The sequence below is a fragment of the Dendrobates tinctorius genome, unplaced genomic scaffold, assembly GCF_039654945.1.
Source record: "Dendrobates tinctorius isolate UK_male_01 unplaced genomic scaffold, ASM3965494v1 ptg000201l, whole genome shotgun sequence".
In the NCBI taxonomy this organism is placed as follows: domain Eukaryota; kingdom Metazoa; phylum Chordata; class Amphibia; order Anura; family Dendrobatidae; genus Dendrobates; species Dendrobates tinctorius.
Window position 1 is genome coordinate 6,882,683 of NW_027361868.1, and position 18,263 is coordinate 6,900,945.

Consider the following 18,263-nt stretch of genomic DNA (forward strand, 5'->3'; position numbering starts at 1 on the left):
TGGGGCTCGGAAGGGAAGTAGTGACGTTCTGAAATGCAGACTTTGATGGAATGGTCTGCGGGTGTCATGTCGCGTTTGCAGAGCCCCTGATGTACCTAAACAGTGGCAACCCCCCACAAGTGACCCCATTTTGGAAACTAGACCCCCCAAGGAACTTATAAAGATGTGTGGTGAGCACTTTGAACCCCCAAGTGTTTCAGTAAAGTTTATAATGTAGAGGCGTGAAAATAAAAAAATCATTTTTTTTCCACAAAAATGATCTTTTAGCCCCCAATTTTTATTTTCACAAGGGTAACAGGAGAAATTGGACCCTAAGAGTTGTTGTCCAATTTGTCCTGAGTACGCTGGTATGCCATATGTTGGAGAAAACTACTGTTTGGGCACACGGTGGGGCTCGGAAGGGAAGTAGTGACGTTCTGAAATGCAGACTTTGATGGAATGGTCTGTGGGTGTCATGTCGCGTTTGCAGAGCCCCTGATGTACCTAAACAGTGGAAACCCCCACAAGTGACCCCATTTTGGAAACTAGACCCCCCAAGGAACTTATCTAGATGTGTGGTGAGCACTTTGAACCCCCAAGTGTTTCACTAAAGTTTATAATGTAGAGGCGTGAAAATAAAAAAATCATTTTTTTTCCACAAAAATGATCTTTTAGCCCCCAATTTTTATTTTCACAAGGGTAACAGGAGAAATTGGACCCTAAGAGTTGTTGTCCAATTTGTCCTGAGTACGCTGGTACGCCATATGTTGGAGAAAACTACTGTTTGGGCACACGGTGGGGCTCGGAAGGGAAGTAGTGACGTTCTGAAATGCAGACTTTGATGGAATGGTCTGTGGGTGTCATGTCGTGTTTGCAGAGCCCCTGATGTACCTAAACAGTGGAAACACCCCACAAGTGACCCCATTTTGGAAACTAGACCCCCCAAGGAACTTATATAGATGTGTGGTGAGCACTTTGAACCCCCAAGTGTTTCAGTAAAGTTTATAATGTAGAGGCGTGAAAATAAAAAAATCATTTTTTTTCCACAAAAATGATCTTTTAGCCCCCAATTTTTATTTTCACAAGGGTAACGGGAGAAATTGGACCCTAAGAGTTGTTGTCCAATTTGTCCTGAGTCCTGAGTACGCTGGTACCCCATATGTGGGAGAAAATTACTGTTTGGGCACACGGTGGGGCTCGGAAGGGAAGTAGTGACGTTCTGAAATGCAGACTTTGATGGAATGGTCTGCGGGCGTCATATTGCATTTACAGAGCCCCTGATGTACCTAAACAGTGGAAACCCCCAATTCTAATTCCAACCCTAACCCCAACACACCCCTAACCCTAATCTCAGCCCTAACCATAACCCTAACCACAAACCTAACACCAACACACCCATAACCTTAATCCCAGCCCTAGCCCTAACCCTAGCCCTAGCACGAACCCTAGCCCTAGCCCTAACCCTAACCCTAACCCTAGTCCTAGCCCTAACCCTAGCCCTAGCCCTAACCCTAACCCTAACCCTAGCCCTAGCCCTAACCCTAGCCCTAGCCCTAACCCTAGCCCTAACCCTAGCCCTAACCCTAACCCTAACCCTAGCCCTAGCCCTAGCCCTAACCCTAAAGGCCCCGTCTCACTAAGCAATCTCGGTAGCGAGATCGCTGCTGAGTCACAACTTTTGTGACGTAACAGCGATCTCACCAGCGAGATCGCTATGTGTGACAGCGATCAGCGAGCGGCCCCCCTGCCGGTATCGCTGATCGCTGGAAGAAATCTCTGGACATTTCTTTGGTCGCTGGTCTCCCGCTGGCCAGCACGCATCGCTGCGTGTGACAGGCGGGAGACCAGCGATCAGGTGTAAAAAATAATAAAAAAAATAAAAAATATAGTTATTCTCACCTTCCGATGTCCCGTTCAGCCATCCTGCCTCTCTCCACGCTCCGGTCCCAGTGATCCTTTGCACGAATGACCGCGAGACTTTGTTATCCCGCGAGACTGTGACATCTCGCGGTCATTCGTGCAAAGGATCACTGGGACCGGAGCGTGGAGAGAGGCAGGATGGCTGAACGGGACGTCGGAAGGTGAGAATAACTATATTTTTTATTTTGATTCTATTTTTTACAGGGATGGCCAGCGATGCCGGGCGCTCGGCATCGCTGTGCTGATCGCTGGTGAAGCTGTCTGTGTGACAGCTCACCAGCGATCACATAGCGACTTACTAGCGATCCTGACACCTTGATATCGGTGTCGGGATCGCTGGTAAGTTGCTTAGTGTGACGGGGCCTTAACCCTAGCCCTAGCCCCTGCATTTTTTTTTTTTTACTTTTTTTTTTACTTTTTTTATTATTTTTGTCACAAGATCGCTGCACTGCGATCTGACTCATAGTAACGCCACTTCACCTCTGATCATCTGTCAGTGTGAGATCAGAGGAGAAGCAGCGTTACTATGTGACAAGATCGCTGCCTGGCACATAATAACGCCACTTCTCCTCTGATCTCACAATGACAGATGATCAGAGGTGAAGCAGCGTTACTGTGTGACAAGATCGCTGCCTGGCACAGCTGTGCCAGGCAGCGATCAGCTGTGCCAGGCAGCGATCTAGTCACACAATAACGCTGCTTCACCTCTGATCAGCTGTCAGTGAGATCAGAGGGAGAAGCCGCGTTACAATGAGGGAGATCGCAGGGAAACAAGCAGCTTTCCCAGCGATCGCTCCCATTGGCTGCTGTGACGCTGACGTCATCGGGACCTGAACCAATCAGGTCTCGATGACGTCGGGGGTCCCAGCATGCATTGCGCACCGGGATCTCCGCGTTGGAAGGTATGTGGGGGTCCCGGGGGGCACAAAACCGCCGACAGTAGATAAACGTCGGCGCTGCACAAAGCCCAGCAAGCGCCAACGTTTATCTACTGTGGGCGGTCGTGAAGAGGTTAAAAACTGCATCCTCAAGGTGCTCAAAACCACATTCAAGAAGTTTATGAAAAAAATGTGGAAAAAAAATGAACTTTTAACTTTTTTTGACAAAATTTTTACTTTAGACCCAATTTTTTTTATTTTCGCAACAGGAAAAAAAATGGACCCCAAAATTTGTTGTGCAATTTCTCCTGAGCATGCTGATACCTCATATGTGGGGAAAAAACATTGTTTAGGCTCACAGCAGGGCTCAGAAGGGTAGACTTAATGAGCTTAAAGAGTGGAAACCTCCTATAAAGGACACAATTTTGGAAACTAGACTCCTCAGGAAATTTATCTAGATCTGTGGTGCTTCACAGAAGTTTAAACTTTGAAAGTTAAAAAAAAATCACAATTTCCTTCCAAAAAAGTAGCCCTAAATGTTGCATTTTCACAAGGGTAACAGGAGACATTGCACCATACAGTGGCAATCCCCCACATGTGACACCATTTTGAAAGCTAGACCCCTCAGAGAACTTATCTAGATATGTGGTGAGCACCTTGCACCCTTCGGGTGCTTTACAGAAGTTTAGTACATTGAGCAGTGAAAATAGAAAAATTTAATTTTTCCCCCAAATTTTGCATTTTCACAAGGATAACTGGAGAAATGGAACCATACTTTCTTGTGCAATTTCTTGTGAATATGCCGATACAGAATGTGGGGAAAAACTAGTGTTTGGGCGCACGGCAGGGTTTGGAAGTGAAGGAGAGCCATTTGAATTTTTGAATGTAAAATTTGCTGGAATAATTAGCCAATGCCATGTCATGTTTGGAGAGCCCCTGATGTGCCTAAACAGTAGAAACCACCCATAAGTGACACCATTTTGGTAACTAGACCCCTCAGAGACCTTATCTAGATATGTGGAAAGCACCTTGAAGCCCCTGGTGCTTCACAGAAGTTTATAACATTGAGCTGTGAAAATAAAAAAATGTATTTATCCATAAAAATATTTGTTTGCCCCAAATGTTGCATTTTTACAAGTGTAACAGGAGAAATTGCACCATATAATTTGTTTTGCAATTTCTCCTGAGTTTGCCAACACCCCATATGTGGAGTAAAACTACTGTTTGGGTGCACAGCAGGGCTCGGAAGGAAAGAAGTGCCATTTGACTTTTTGAATGTAAAATTTGTTGGAACAATTAGTGGATGCCATGTCACGTTGGGAAGGGCCACAAAGGGGCCAAAAAGAGTGGAAACCCCCACAAATAAGACTAAATTTTGGAAACTAGAACCCTCCAGAAACTTATCTAGATATGGAAGAGCACCTTGAACCATTCTGTTGTCTCACAGAAGTTTATAACGTTGAGCTGTGAAAATAAAAACAATCTAATTTTTCCCACAAAATTTTTTTTCCCACAAAATTTAGCATTTTTACAAGGGTAACAGGAAAAATTGCATTATAAAATTTGTTGTGCAATTTCTCTTGAGTACGTCGATACCCCATATGTGGAGGAAAATTACTGTCTGGGCGCACAGCAGTGCTCAGAATTGAATGAGCGTAGATTGACTTTTTGAATGTAAAATGACTTTGCATAATTAGCGGACGCCATGTCGCATTTAGAGAGTCCTTGATGTGCCTAAACAGAGGTTACCCCCACAAGTGACACCATTTTGGAATCTAGACCCCTCAAGAAACTTATCTAAATGTGTGGTGAGCACCTTGAACCACCAGGTGCTCCACAGAAGTTTATAACACTGATCTGTGAAAATTAAAAAAAAATCATCTATTCCCAACAAAAAAGTTATTTAGCCACAAATTTGCATTTTCATAAGGGTAGCAGGAGAAATTGCACTGTACAGTTTGGTATGTAATTTCTCTTGAATACCAAATTTGTGGAGAAAAACTACTGTTTGGGTGCACAGCAGGACTTGTCAGGGAAGGAGTGCCAATTGAGTTTTTAAATGCAAAATATGCTGCAATAATTAGCGGACGCCATGTTGCATTTGGAGTGCCCTTGATGTGCCTTAGCAGCGAAAACCTCACACACTTGACACCATTGTAGAAACTAGACCCCTCAGGGAACTTATCTAAATGTGTTGTGAGCACCTTGAACCCCAGGTGCGTCACAGAAGTTTATAACATAAAGTCGTGAAAATAAAAAAAAAATCACATTTTTCATACAAAAATGTTTTTGCAGTTTTACATTTTTTATTTTCACAAGGTAATAGGAGAAATTGGATCCCAAAATATGTTGTACAATTTCTACTGAGTACGCAAATACACCATATGTGGGGGAAAACTACTGTTTGGGCGCACGGCAGGGCTCAGAAAGGAAGAGTGATCTTTTGGGAATGCAGATTTTGATTAAATGGTCTGCGGGTGTCATGTGGCATTTAGAGAGTCCCTAAAGTGCCAGAACAGCAGAACCCACATAAGAGACACGATTTTAGAAACTACACCTCTCAATAAATTTATCTAGGGGTGCAGTGATCATATTGACACCGCAAGTGGGTCACAGAATTATAAACCATTGGGCAGAGAAGAAAAAAATAGTTACATTTTTACCACCAAAATTTTGTTTTCGCCCCAGATTTTACATTTTCACCATGGGAAATGGGTAAAAATGCCACGAAAATGTGTCCCACAATTTCTGCTGAATGTAGAAATACTCTATATATAGCTGTAGAGTACTGGTTAGCCACACGGCGAGACTCGGGAGGGAGCTCTATTTGCCTCCTGGAGTGCATATTTTGCTATAATAGTTTGCGGACTCTATATACAGAGGCTCTAAGTGCTAGAAGAGCAGAATCTCCCCTCAAGTGACCCTAGTTTGGAAATTATACCCTTTAGGAATTTATCTACAGCTGCAGTGGCGATTTTAACTCCATGGGTGTTTTCCAGAAATAAGCAGCAGTGGATGTTGTTGAGTGAAAATTGCAAACTGTTGTTGTAGTGACCAGTACGTTATAGTGATCAGTACATTGTAGTGACCAGTTCGTTATGCCCAGCTCATGCTTCTGAAGACACGCACCCGTAAACTAGGTGGGCTACCATTGCTACCTAAATGCCAAATATGTGGACGCTAAATGCACACTGTGGGGCTCTGAAGGGAGGGAGGTATTTGGATTTGGGAGCACAGAATTTGCTGAATTTCTTGTGGGGGTGAGGAGCCATATCAATTTTCCAGAGCTTTTGTGCTACCAATAATATGGAAGCCCCCTATATTTCCATTGATAGATGATGGCCCTGAGTGGGGGCTTTTTTTCTGGATTGACTTGAAGCTTTTATTAGGAACATTTTACATAACGTTTGTGATCACGTTTATCCTGTGCTCTATGCTGAGCACTTACTTTGGGGTTTCCAACTAAATCTCAGAGTGACATGATTCAAATTAAAATCCTAAATGATATATTCACTATCATGAGGCAGCAGAGCTACCTTTTTTCAGTGACCTCCTTTTATTCAGAAGTGCACAAAACTGTGGTGGACCACGTTTTTATGCATGCCTAAAAAGACGGAAACAGCAAGACTGTGTCCACAGTGTCTCCATTTGTCTCATTATAGGAAATCTTCCACTGAGAGTTCCATATGAATCACGTATTTCAGAGATTTAAAAGGAAACCTCTTTGTAAGCACTCTGTGCAGAGCACAGGACAAATGTAAACCAAGCCTTACTGCGATCTTTGGGAGGCAGAATGAACAAATCAACAGCACGTGAAGAATTGGTTTTATTTATTTTTTACGCCGTTTGTCATGTGGTATGTGATTAGATGACTTTATTCTTCAAGTTAGTGCGATTACAGCGATACTAGATGTATATTTTTTTTAGTTTGGCTGCTGTCACACAGTAAAAGATGCTTTTTTGTGCAAAAATGCATTGACATATTTTGAGAGCCATAATTTTTCCAGATTTCGGCCGACAGTCATGTGAGGGTATTATATAGAGTTATTACAGATAGAGTGATCTATTTCCAGTGTTTATTACTGTTAATGTTGATGATTATGACTTACAGCCAATGAAAACCCAAAAGTCATTATCTCAGTAAATTGGAATACTTTACACACCAGCTTGAAAAATTATTTTGAAATCCAAAATGTTGGCCTACTGAAATGCATGTTCAGTAAATGCACTCAATACTTGGTCGGGCTCCTTTTGCAACAATTACTGCATCAATGTGGCGTGGCATGGAGGCAATCAGCATGTAGCACTGCTGAGGTGTTATGGAAGCCCAGGTTGCTTTGATAGCAGCCTTCAGCTCGTCTGCATTGTTTGGGTCTGGTGTCTCTCATCTTCTTCTTGACAATACTCCATAGATTCTCTATGGGGTTAAGGTCAGGCGAGTTTGCTGCCAATCATGCACAGTAATACTGTTGTTTGTACACCAGGCTTTGGTACTGCTGGAGAATGAAATTTCCATCTCCAAAAAGCTTGTCGGCAGAGGGAAGCATGAAGTGCTCTAAAATGTCCTGGTAGACGGCTGCACTGACTTTAGTCTTCATAAAACACATTGGACCTACACCAGCAAATGACATGGCTCCACAAACCATCACACTGATTGTGGAAACTTCACACTAGTCCTCAAGCAGCTTGGATTGTGTGCCTCTCCACTCTGTTATGATTAGGTAACCGAGGAGGATAGCAGGGGAATAGGCAAGGCAACAGATAACCAGAGAATTTGGGAACTTAGCAGATTGCAGACCCCTAAACTGACAACACAACTAGAATTAGCCGTGGGACATACCTACGAAGCCCTATACGCCTCAGCACAGCCAAAGAATTAACTAAGCCTAAAGAGAGAAAGGGGAAAGCTAAACTGCCCCGGAGTAGAACCCCAAAGGAATAGATAGCCCCTGAACATATATTGCCGGTGAGACAAGATGAGGCACAAAACACAGGCAGAAAATAGAGTAAGCAAATGATGGGGCCCAAACTATCTAGATAGAGCAGGACAGGAAAGAATACTGTCTGCAATCACGCAAAAAACCCTAAGAAAATTTCCAACACGTCTGATATGCAAAAATACTGAGGCCACACGGCCTCTCCCCCACTAAATCAGAGCTCTGGTGTGAACTGGACGCAAAACAAAATATACTGATATAACAGGGGATTAGAAATACTGCAAAGACTGACATAAGCTGTGGCAATGAAAAGAGTCCAGGACAGGTCAAAGCAGGGAAAAAGGCTGAACTCACACCAGCAAGGCAGAAATCAGAGAAAAGCAAAAAAAATGGATCAAATGCAAAAAGATTCAGGCAGACAAATAACTTATCTGAAAGATGCAGGACAAAGCAGGAGGCAAGCAGACTTCCAAAAAGCTCAGGAAGAAAACCAAATCACCAGCAACAACTGAGGGAAGGTTGCTCACTTAAATCTCTCCAGTCTCTAACACCTGACCTCCAATCATCCTCCTCAGGTGATTGACTTCTGTCAGCCAGACCAGCTCCATTACAGCAGCAACCACCAGAGGGGGCCCAAACTCAGAAGCCAGGTCAAAAGTGTTCACAACACCATTTTTCCTCCAGACTCTGGGACCTTGATTTCCAAATGAAATGCAAAATTTACTTTAATCTGAAAACAACACCTTGGACCACTGAGCAACAGTCCAGTTCTTTTTCTCCTTTGCCCAGTTAAGACGGTTCTTGTGTTGCCCATTGATCATGAGTGGCTTGACACAAGGAATGCGACACTTGTAGCCCATGTCCTGGACACATCTGTCTGTGGTGGCTCTTGAAGCAATGACTTCAGCAGCAGTCCACTCCTTGTGAATCTCCCCCCAATTTTTGAATGGTCTTTTCTTAACAATCCTTTCCAGGCTGCGGTTATCCCGGTTGCTTGTGCACCTTTTTCTACCACACTTTTTCCTTCCACTCCACTTTCTATTAATATGCTTGGATCCAGCACTGTGTGAACAGCCGGCTTCTTTAGCAATGACCTTTTGTGGCTTACCCTCCTTGTGGGGTGTGTCAATGACTGTCTTCTGGACATCTGTCAAGTCAGCAGTCTTCCCCATGATTGTGAAGCCTGCTGAAACAGTCTAAGGGACCTTTTCAAATGCTTAGGAAACCTTTTCAGGGTTTTTTTGTTAATTATTCTAATTTACTGAGATAATGACTTTTGGGTTTTCATTCACTGTAAGCCATAATCATCAACATTAACAGAAATAAACACTTGAAATAGATCACTCTTTGTGTAATGACTCTATATAATATGAGTTTCACTTTTTGTATTAAAGAACTGAAATAAATTAACTTTTTGATGATATTCTAATTTTGTGAGACTCACCTGTAAATTGTTTTTTTTATGTTTTGACACTTTTACCAAATAAAAACTTTTTTATAGAAAAAAATAATTTTTGCATCGCTTTATTCTGAAGGCTATAACCTTTTAATTTTTCCACTGATGGAGCTATATGGCAGCTTGTTTTTTGTGGGACATGATGACATTTTCAGCCTGTGATACTATTTTATTTACTTTTTGGAAGTGCATTGAGCAGCAGGGTGGTGTGCTGGTAAAAGGGAAAAAAAATCTTTTAAATCTTCTGCCTGAGCGAGTGTGAACGAGCTGAGTGTGACCTGAGCGTAAGTGCGAACTGTGGTAAGTGTGTGACTTGTGATTCAGTGAAGAGGTGTTTGGAAAACCTATAACAAATACCTGTGTGAGTTGCTGAATTGTAGATTGCTGAGTGCTTTCTACCTGTTCAATTTTTGGGGGCTTGTTTAACCTATTTTTTCTTTCTAAAGGGTTAATCTCTTATTTTACTATCTGTGTTTTTAAGGGTTAACTATATTGCATTTAAATCTTGAGGTGTAACTATATTCACAAGGGGTTAAGGGTGGGAGTTAATAATAATAATAATAATAATCTTTATTTATATAGCGCCAACATATTCCGCAGCGCTTTACAGTTTAACAGTTTCAAAACACAAGTCATAAGTAACAACGCTAACAATACAATAATTAAAGCAAAATAAGACGAAATAAGACGACCCTGCTCGTGAGAGCGTACAATCTACAATGAGGTGGGGGAGATACAGAGTACAGGTGTGTATTTACAATGGTGTATTTACAATGAAGGTCCAGCCATCTTGCAGGAGTGAAGGATGGATGGAGATAGTGAATGGGCTACGCACGCACACTTACACAGAGAATGACTTTGATTAGTGAATGTGATAGGCCGCTCTGAACAGGTGTGTTTTGAGGGAGCGCCTAAAACTATGCAAATTGTGGATAGTCCTGATTTCTTGGGGTAGAGCATTCCAGAGGATATTAGCAGCACGGGAGAAGTCTTGGAGTCGGGAGTGGGAGGTACGGATTAGTGCAGAGGTTAGTCGAAAGTCGTTTGCAGAGCGCAGCGATCGGCTAGGCCGATAGACAGAAATGAGAGAAGAAATGTAAGGGGGTGCCGCACTGTGGAGAGCTTTGTGGGTGAGAACAAGTACTTTGAATTGGATCTTATAATGAATGGGCAGCCAATGCAAGGACTGGCGAAGAGCGGACGCGTCCGAGTACCGATTACCCAGATGGACGATCCTGGCTGCTGCATTGAGTATGGACTGGAGAGGGGATAGTCGAGTGACGGGGAGGCCAATTAATAGAGCGTTGCAGTAATCCAGGCGAGAGTGGATCAATGCAACAGTGAGGGTTTTTGTTGTTTCCATAGTGAGAAAAGGGCGGATTCTAGAGATGTTCTTTAGGTGTAAGCGGCAAAAGCGGGCAAGGGATTGTATATGGGATGTAAAGGAGAGATTGGTGTCAAACATAACACCCAGACAGCGCACCTGCTGCCGGGGTGTTATTGTGGTACCACCCACGGAGAAGGAAATGTCAGATTTAGGGAGGTTAGTAGACGGCGGGAGGTTGAGTTTCAGATAGAGAGCGGACATGATATTGGAGACTGTGGACAGACAGTCACTGGCGTTCTGTAGTACAGCGGGGGTAAGGTCGGGGGAAGACGTGTATAGTTGTGTGTCATCAGCATAAAGATGGTACTGAAAGCCAAATCTGCTGATGGTCTGTCCAATTGGGGCCGTGTAGAGAGAGAAAAGAAGGGGGCCAAGGACTGAGCCCTGAGGTACCCCGACAGCAAGAGGAAGAGGAGATGACGTGGAGCCAGAGAACAAAACACTGAAGGAGCGGTCAGAGAGATAGGAAGAGAACCAGGAGAGTGCAGTGTCCTTAATGCCTAGTGACTGGAGCCTAGAGAGTAGGAGATGGTGGTCAACAGTATTGAAAGCTGCAGATAGGTCAAGAAGAATGAGCAGAGAGTGGTCACCGTTACGTTTTGCTGTCAGAAGGTCATTGGTCACTTTGATGAGTGCAGTTTCAGTCGAATGTAGGGGGCGGAAGCCGGACTGTGAAGGGTCTAGAAGGGAGTGAATGGAGAGGTAACGGGTAAGGCGGGAGTAAACTAGGCGTTCCAAAAGTTTAGAGATGAAGGGGAGATTGGAGACTGGTCTGTAGTTGTTTGTGCAGGATGGGTCGAGAGCAGGTTTCTTTAGTAGTGGAGTAACGATGGCGTGTTTGAAGGAGGATGGGAAAATGCCCGAGGAGAGGGAGAGATTAAAGATTGTAGTTAGGTGGGTTGTGACGACTGGAGAGAGAGACTGGAGGAGATGTGAGGGAATGGGGTCGGTAGTGCATGTAGTCGGACGAGAAGAAGAGAGGAGTCTGGAGACTTCTTCTGTTATGGGATCAAATGTGGAGAGTGAGCCAGGGGAGATGTAGGAAGGGATGGGAGTCACAGCACTTGGTGGTTGGGAGCAGATTTCTTGACGGATATTATCTATTTTTTCTGTAAAGTGGGAGGCCAGGTCATCAGCACAAATGTCTGTGATAGGGGCTTGTGCTTTTGGCCTGAGGAGGGAGTGAAAAGTGTCAAAAAGTTTCTTGGGGTTGTTGGCTAGTGAGGAGATCAGGGTGGTGAAGTAGGTCTGTTTGGCAAGGTGAAGGGCAGCGTTATAGGTTCTTAACATAAATTTGAAGTGGATGAAGTCTTCTGGTGTGCGGGTTTTTCTCCATAGGCGTTCAGCACTCCTGGAGCATCGCTGGAGAAGTTGAGTTTGCGATGTGAGCCAGGGCTCTTTTACTCTGTGTTTGGAGGTTCTGAGGGTGAGGGGAGCTACTTGGTCAAGGGTGCTTCTAAGAGTGTCATTGTAGTGATGAACAGCCAGATTAGGACAGGAAAGAGAGGAGATTGGGGACAGAGATGAGTGTAGGGAATCTGAAAGTGTCTGAGGGTTAATAGCTTGTAGATTTCTGACTGTGTGGTAGGTAGGAATGAGCTGGGGTGGGCGAGGATTTGTGAGCGTGAAGGAGAGAATGTTGTGGTCAGAGAGTGGAAGCGGTGAGTTGTTTAGGTGGGAGATTGAACAGAGCCGGCAGAAGACCAGATCAAGGGTGTTACCGTCCTTATGTGTCTCAGAGGTTGAAAGCTGTGAGAGGCCTAGAGAGGTGGTTAGTGATAGAAGCTGGGATGCAGATGTGGAATTAGGGCTGTTAATGGGGATGTTGAAGTCTCCCAGGATGAGGGTTGGTAGTTCTGAGGACATGAAGTGTGGCAGCCAGGCTGAAAAGTGGTCAAGGAAGAGGGTGGGTGAGCCTGGGGGCCGGTATATGACCGCTACCCTGAGGGAGAGGGGACGGAAGAGCCTGATGGTGTGGACCTCAAAAGAAGGGAATAAGAGTGATGGGACTGGGGGGATGACCTGGAAAGTGCATTGTGGGGACAGGAGTATGCCAACTCCACCACCAGGTCTGTTTGTGGGTCTCGGGGAGTGAGAGAATTGTAAGCCACCGTAGGAAATGGCAACAGGAGAGACAGTGTCAGAATCCTGAATCCAGGTTTCAGTGAGGGCCAACAAGATTAAGAGAGTTGTTCAGAAAGTAGTTGTGTAGGAAAGGAAGCTTGTTACAAGCAGACCGTGGATTCCAGAGGGCACAATTAAAAGATTGAGATGAGGGAGTGCAAGTAATGTTAATCAGATTATTGTGGTTTCGATATGAGGTAGGGTAGGGGTCGAGGTTGGGGGATGGTGGACCAGGGTTGGGGGAGATGTCCCCTGAAATCAGTAGGAGAAGGAAGATAAAGAGCCAATAGTTGTTGGAATTGTAAGTAGTTTTTTTCTGCGATGTGTTTGGGCAAGATGGGCTGAGGTTTCTCAGGAAGGTGAGGAGTGTGTGGGAGCTGTACATGGGAGAGGGAAGTATAGAGGGGCTGATGTGTATGAGTCGTGATGGAGGGGGATAGGGTGATGAATGTGGATGGCAAGGGAACACAGGAGGATAAAAATAAAGCACATGGTTAAAGGGGAAGGCAAGGTGTGGGTTACCTGACTCCTGCCCTGACTAACTGCCATGTATAACTGCCGTTTTGCTGGATGCTTATCTTCTGTGATGCTTTGCTTATGGGATGCTTGCGTGCTGTACCCCACACTGCGTGCTTCCCCTTAGCAACTACTACATATATAGGCCACACTACAGGGTCAGGAGAGAGGGATTGTGGGAGATGGTTGGGTATAATTTGGCAGCTGGGGCCAGCACACCAGGGGATGGTTAGATGATCAAAGGCACTAGACCAAGATGTGGCAAAATGCTATAGCACCTTCCACCTGATAAGATCTAGAAAGGCCCCAGTCACAGATCTAAAGCAGTAAGTATTACATACAGTGCAACAAATGAATTATACCAAAGCTTTAGCAAGCACATTTAAATATGCAGCAAAATGGTCAAGCAGCAGAAGTATGGAGTTGTACCGTTTGGATATATTACAGCAGAGAAATAGAGGCAGCAGAGGTGGGAAGTTGTATCATTCAGGCTGCTTGCTGGCAGTGAATGGAGTAAATACATGCAGGGTGGCTCAGTTGATTACCATTTGGATATATTACAGCAGAGAAATAGAGGCAGCAGAGGTGGGAAGTTGTATCATTCAGGCATAGTTAAGGGTTTATAAGGGGCAGCTGGTTGGGGCTTAACTCCTTTTGGAAGTGCATTGAGCAGCAGGGTGGTGTGATGGTAAAAGGGGGAAAAAAAAATCTCTTTTAAATCTTCTGCCTGAGCGAGTGTGAACGAGCTGAGTGTGACCTGAGCGTAAGTGTGAACTGTGGTAAGTGTGTGACTTGAGATTCAGTGACTTTGGATTCAGGGAGTTTCGAAGGGAGGTATTACGGAATTGCTGTTATATGTTATTAATACTTTTTATTTATTTTTGCTTATCTTTTTGTCTGGTGCAATCCCCATTACGATGTGCTCCACTATTGCCAATGCCATACAGTGCACGTCTTGCCGCAGGTATGAAATCCTTGAACAGCCGGTCGAGGGTGCATTCTGCTGTGCGAGATGTGAGCATGTTGTGCATTTGGAAGCCCAGATACTGGATCTAAATGTGTAGCTGGCAACACTGAGATCCATAGACAATATGGAAAGCCATAGACAATATGGAAAGGAGTCTTCTGCTCACTGAGCAGACGCTCAATGGGATAGATGAGGGGGGAATGCTAGGTTGGAGCTGCAGGACAATGAAGCAGCTAGCTGGGTGACAGTTAGAAGGCGGGGTAGAGGGATGAGCTAAAGGGAGGCTAGTCCTGATCTGGCACACCCCAATAAGTTTGCTAAGTTGGCAGATGAGGGGAGTGTCAGTGCAGGAGTAGCACTGCTGCCGCAAGGCATGTCCTCTGAAAGCCGCCAGAGGAGTGTCTGCTCCAGTAAGGGGGGAAATAGGAGAGCAGGGCAGGCCGGACAGGTTCTGGTAGTGGCGGACTCATTTATTAGGGGAACAGATAGGGCAATCTGTCATAAAGACAGGGATCGTCGAATGGTGTGCTGCCTTCCTGGCGCTCGAGTCAGACACATTGCTGATCAGGTTGATAGATTACTGGGAGGGGCTGGTGAGGATCCAGCGGTCATGGTGCACATTGGCACAAATGACAAAGTTAGAGGTAGGTGGAAGGTCCTTAAAAATGATTTCAGGGAATTAGGCTGTAAGCTTAAAGCAAGGACCTCCAAGGTGGTATGTTCGGAAATACTTCCTGTGCCACGAGCCACGCCAGAGAGGCAATGGGAGATTAGGGAGGTTAATAAGTGGCTCAGGAATTGGTGTAGGAAGGAGGGGTTTGAGTTCCTGCAGAACTGGGCCGACTTCTCAGTTGGCTACAGGTTCTACGCTAGGGACGGGCTGCACCTCAATGGGGAGAGTGCAGCTGTGCTGGGGAGAAAATGGCTAGAAGGTTGGAGGAGTGTTTAAACTAGGGAAGGGGGGGAGGGTATTCCTTTTATAGGAGGGGAAGACAGTGCAGAAAGAGACCTGGGCACAAATAATGACATTGGGGGTGGGGGTGGCATGAGGGGTGGGGTTAGAACAGTTAAAAATTTAAGAAAGAATAGAGGTACAGAGAGATACATAAAGTGCATGTATACTAATGCCAGAAGCCTCGCCAACAAAATGGAGGAATTGGAGTTAATGTTGCTGGAACATAATTATGACATGGTGGGGATATCTGAGACATGGCTGGACGAGAACCAGGACTGGGCGGTTACTTTACAGGGCTATAGTCTGTTCAGAAATGACCGAACAAATAAGCGAGGGGGAGGCGTGTGGTTATATGTAAAATCATCCTTAAAACTCATCCTGTGTGATAATATATATGAATCTAATGAAAACGTAGAGTCCCTGTGGGTAGAGATAAGGGGAGGGGGGAAAAATAATAAATTACTGATAGGGGTATGTTATAAACCTCCAAAAATTATGGAAGCAACAGAGAATATCCTCATAAAGAAAATAGATGAAGCTGCGACTCAAGGAGAAGTCATTATTATGGGGGACTTCAACTACCCTGAAATACATTGGGGAACTGAAACCTGCAGTTCCAGCAAAGGTAATAGGTGTCTGACAACTATGAGAGACAATTACCTTTCACAACTGGTTCAGGACCCAACAAGAGGGGGGGCACTGCTAGACCTAATATTAACCAACAGGCCAGACCGCAGATCAAATGTAAGGGTTGAGGGTCACTTGGGTAATAGTGATCACAAATTAATAAGTTTTCATGTATCCTTTAATAAGATGTGTAGTAGAGGGGTTACAAGGACACTAAACTTCAGGAAGGCAAATTTCCAACGGATGAGAGATGATCTTGGTGCAATTAACTGGGACGATATCCTGAGACATAAAAATACACAAAGAAAATGGGAGACGTTTATTAGCATCCTGAATAGGAGCTGTGCACAATATATACCATATGGGAATAAACATGCTAGAAATAGGAGGAAACCACTATGGCTAAATAGAGCTGTAAGGGGTGCAGTAAGAGATAAAAATAAAGCATTTAGAGAATTAAAGCAAGTAGGTAGTAGTGAGGCATTAAATACAGAAAATTAAATAAATTCTGTAAAAAGCAAATCAAGACAGCAAAGATTGAGACAGAGAGACTCATTGCCAGAGAAAGTAAAAATAATCCCAAAATATTCTTTAACTACATAAATAGTAAGAAGCTAAAAAATGATAGTGTTGGCCCCCTTAAAAATAGTCTGGGTGAAATCGTGGATGAGGATGAGGAAAAAGCCAATATGCTAAATGACTTTTTTTCAACAGTATTTACACAAGAAAATCCCATGACGGATAACATGATCAGGGATAAAAATTCTCCATTAAATGTCACCTGCTTAACCCAGCAGAAAGTACGTCGGCGTCTAAAAATCACTAAAATTGACAAATCCCCGGGCCCGCATGGGATACACCCCCGAGTACTGCAGGAATTAAGCACATAAGCCAACAACTAAATGAAAAAATTCACCAGATAATAAGTCATAAATGGATATTCATAATAAATACAATAACCTACTCAAAAAATGAATACACCAAACGGAGTCCAAGACATTAAGACTCAAATAAATTTATTACATAATTACCAATGAGTATACAGAACCAGACATAGTAACATACCATAATAACAAAAAAAATACATATAAAAAATGCATATAAAAGGACAAAGTGAGCACTATAAATAAATAATCCTGAAAAAATGATGAGGATAATAATAATAATAATAAAGTGCATAATATATACTGTATGAGCAGAAAAATCAGCTCCTAATAAAGTGCATAAAAGATGCGCAAGAATAATATATATAAATCCAAATCATATATACCCGTAATGTGTGGCTCAATGTGTCCAGGCTCCCTCCAACGTACGTTTCGCCCACCGTGGCTTTTTCAAGGAGTGTCAACGGGTATATGTGATTTGGATTTATATATATTATTCTTGCGCATCTTTTATGCACTTTATTAGGAGCTGATTTTTCTGCTCATATATATTATGCACTTTATTATTATTATTATCCTCATCATTTTTTCATGATTATTTATTTATAGTGCTCACTTTGTCCTTTTATATGCATTTTTTATATGTATTTTTTTGTAATTATGGTATGTTACTATGTCTGGTTCTGTATACTCATTGGTAATTATGTGATAAATTTATTTGAGTCTTAATGTCTTGGACTCCGTTTGGTGTATTCATTTTTTGAGTAGGTTATAGGAATTAAGCACAGTCATAGATAGACCATTATTTTTATTCTTTAAAGATCCCATAATAACAGGGTCTGTACCACAGGACTGGAGTATAGCAAATGTGGTGCCAATATTCAAAAAGGGGACAAAAACTGATCTTGGAAATTATAGGCCAGTAAGTTTAACCTCAACTGTGGGTAAAATCCTGGAGGGTTTTCTAAGAGATACTATACTGGAGTATCTGGAGAAGAATAACCTCATGACCCAATATCAACATGGGTTTACAAGGGACCGTTCCTGTCAGACTAATCTGATAAGCTTTTATGAAGAGGTAAGTTCAGGACTGGAAAAAGGGAATGCAGTGGACGTGGTGTACATGGACTTATCAAAAGCTTTTGATACAGTGCCACACAAAAGGTTGATACATAAAATGAGAACAATCGGGATAGGGGAAAATATGTGTAGGTGGGTTAAGAGCTGGCTCAGGGATAGGAAACAAAGGGTGGTTATTAATGGAGCACACTCGGACTGGGTCACGGTTAGCAGTGGGGTACCACAGGGGTCAGTTTTGGGCCCGCTTTTTTTTAACATATTTATTAATGACCTTGTAGGGGGCATAGAGAGTAGAATTTCAATATCTGCAGATGACACTAAACTCTGCAAGGTAATCAATATAGAAGAGGAACATTTTATATTACAGGAGGATTTATGTAAACTAGAAGCTTGGGCTGATAAATGGCAAATGAGCTTTAATGGGAATAAATGTAAGGTCATGCACTTGGGTAGAACGAACAAGATGTATAATTATGTGCTTAATTGTAAAACACTGGGCAAAACTGTCACTGAAAAAGACCTGGGAGTATGGGTGGACGACAAACTCACATTT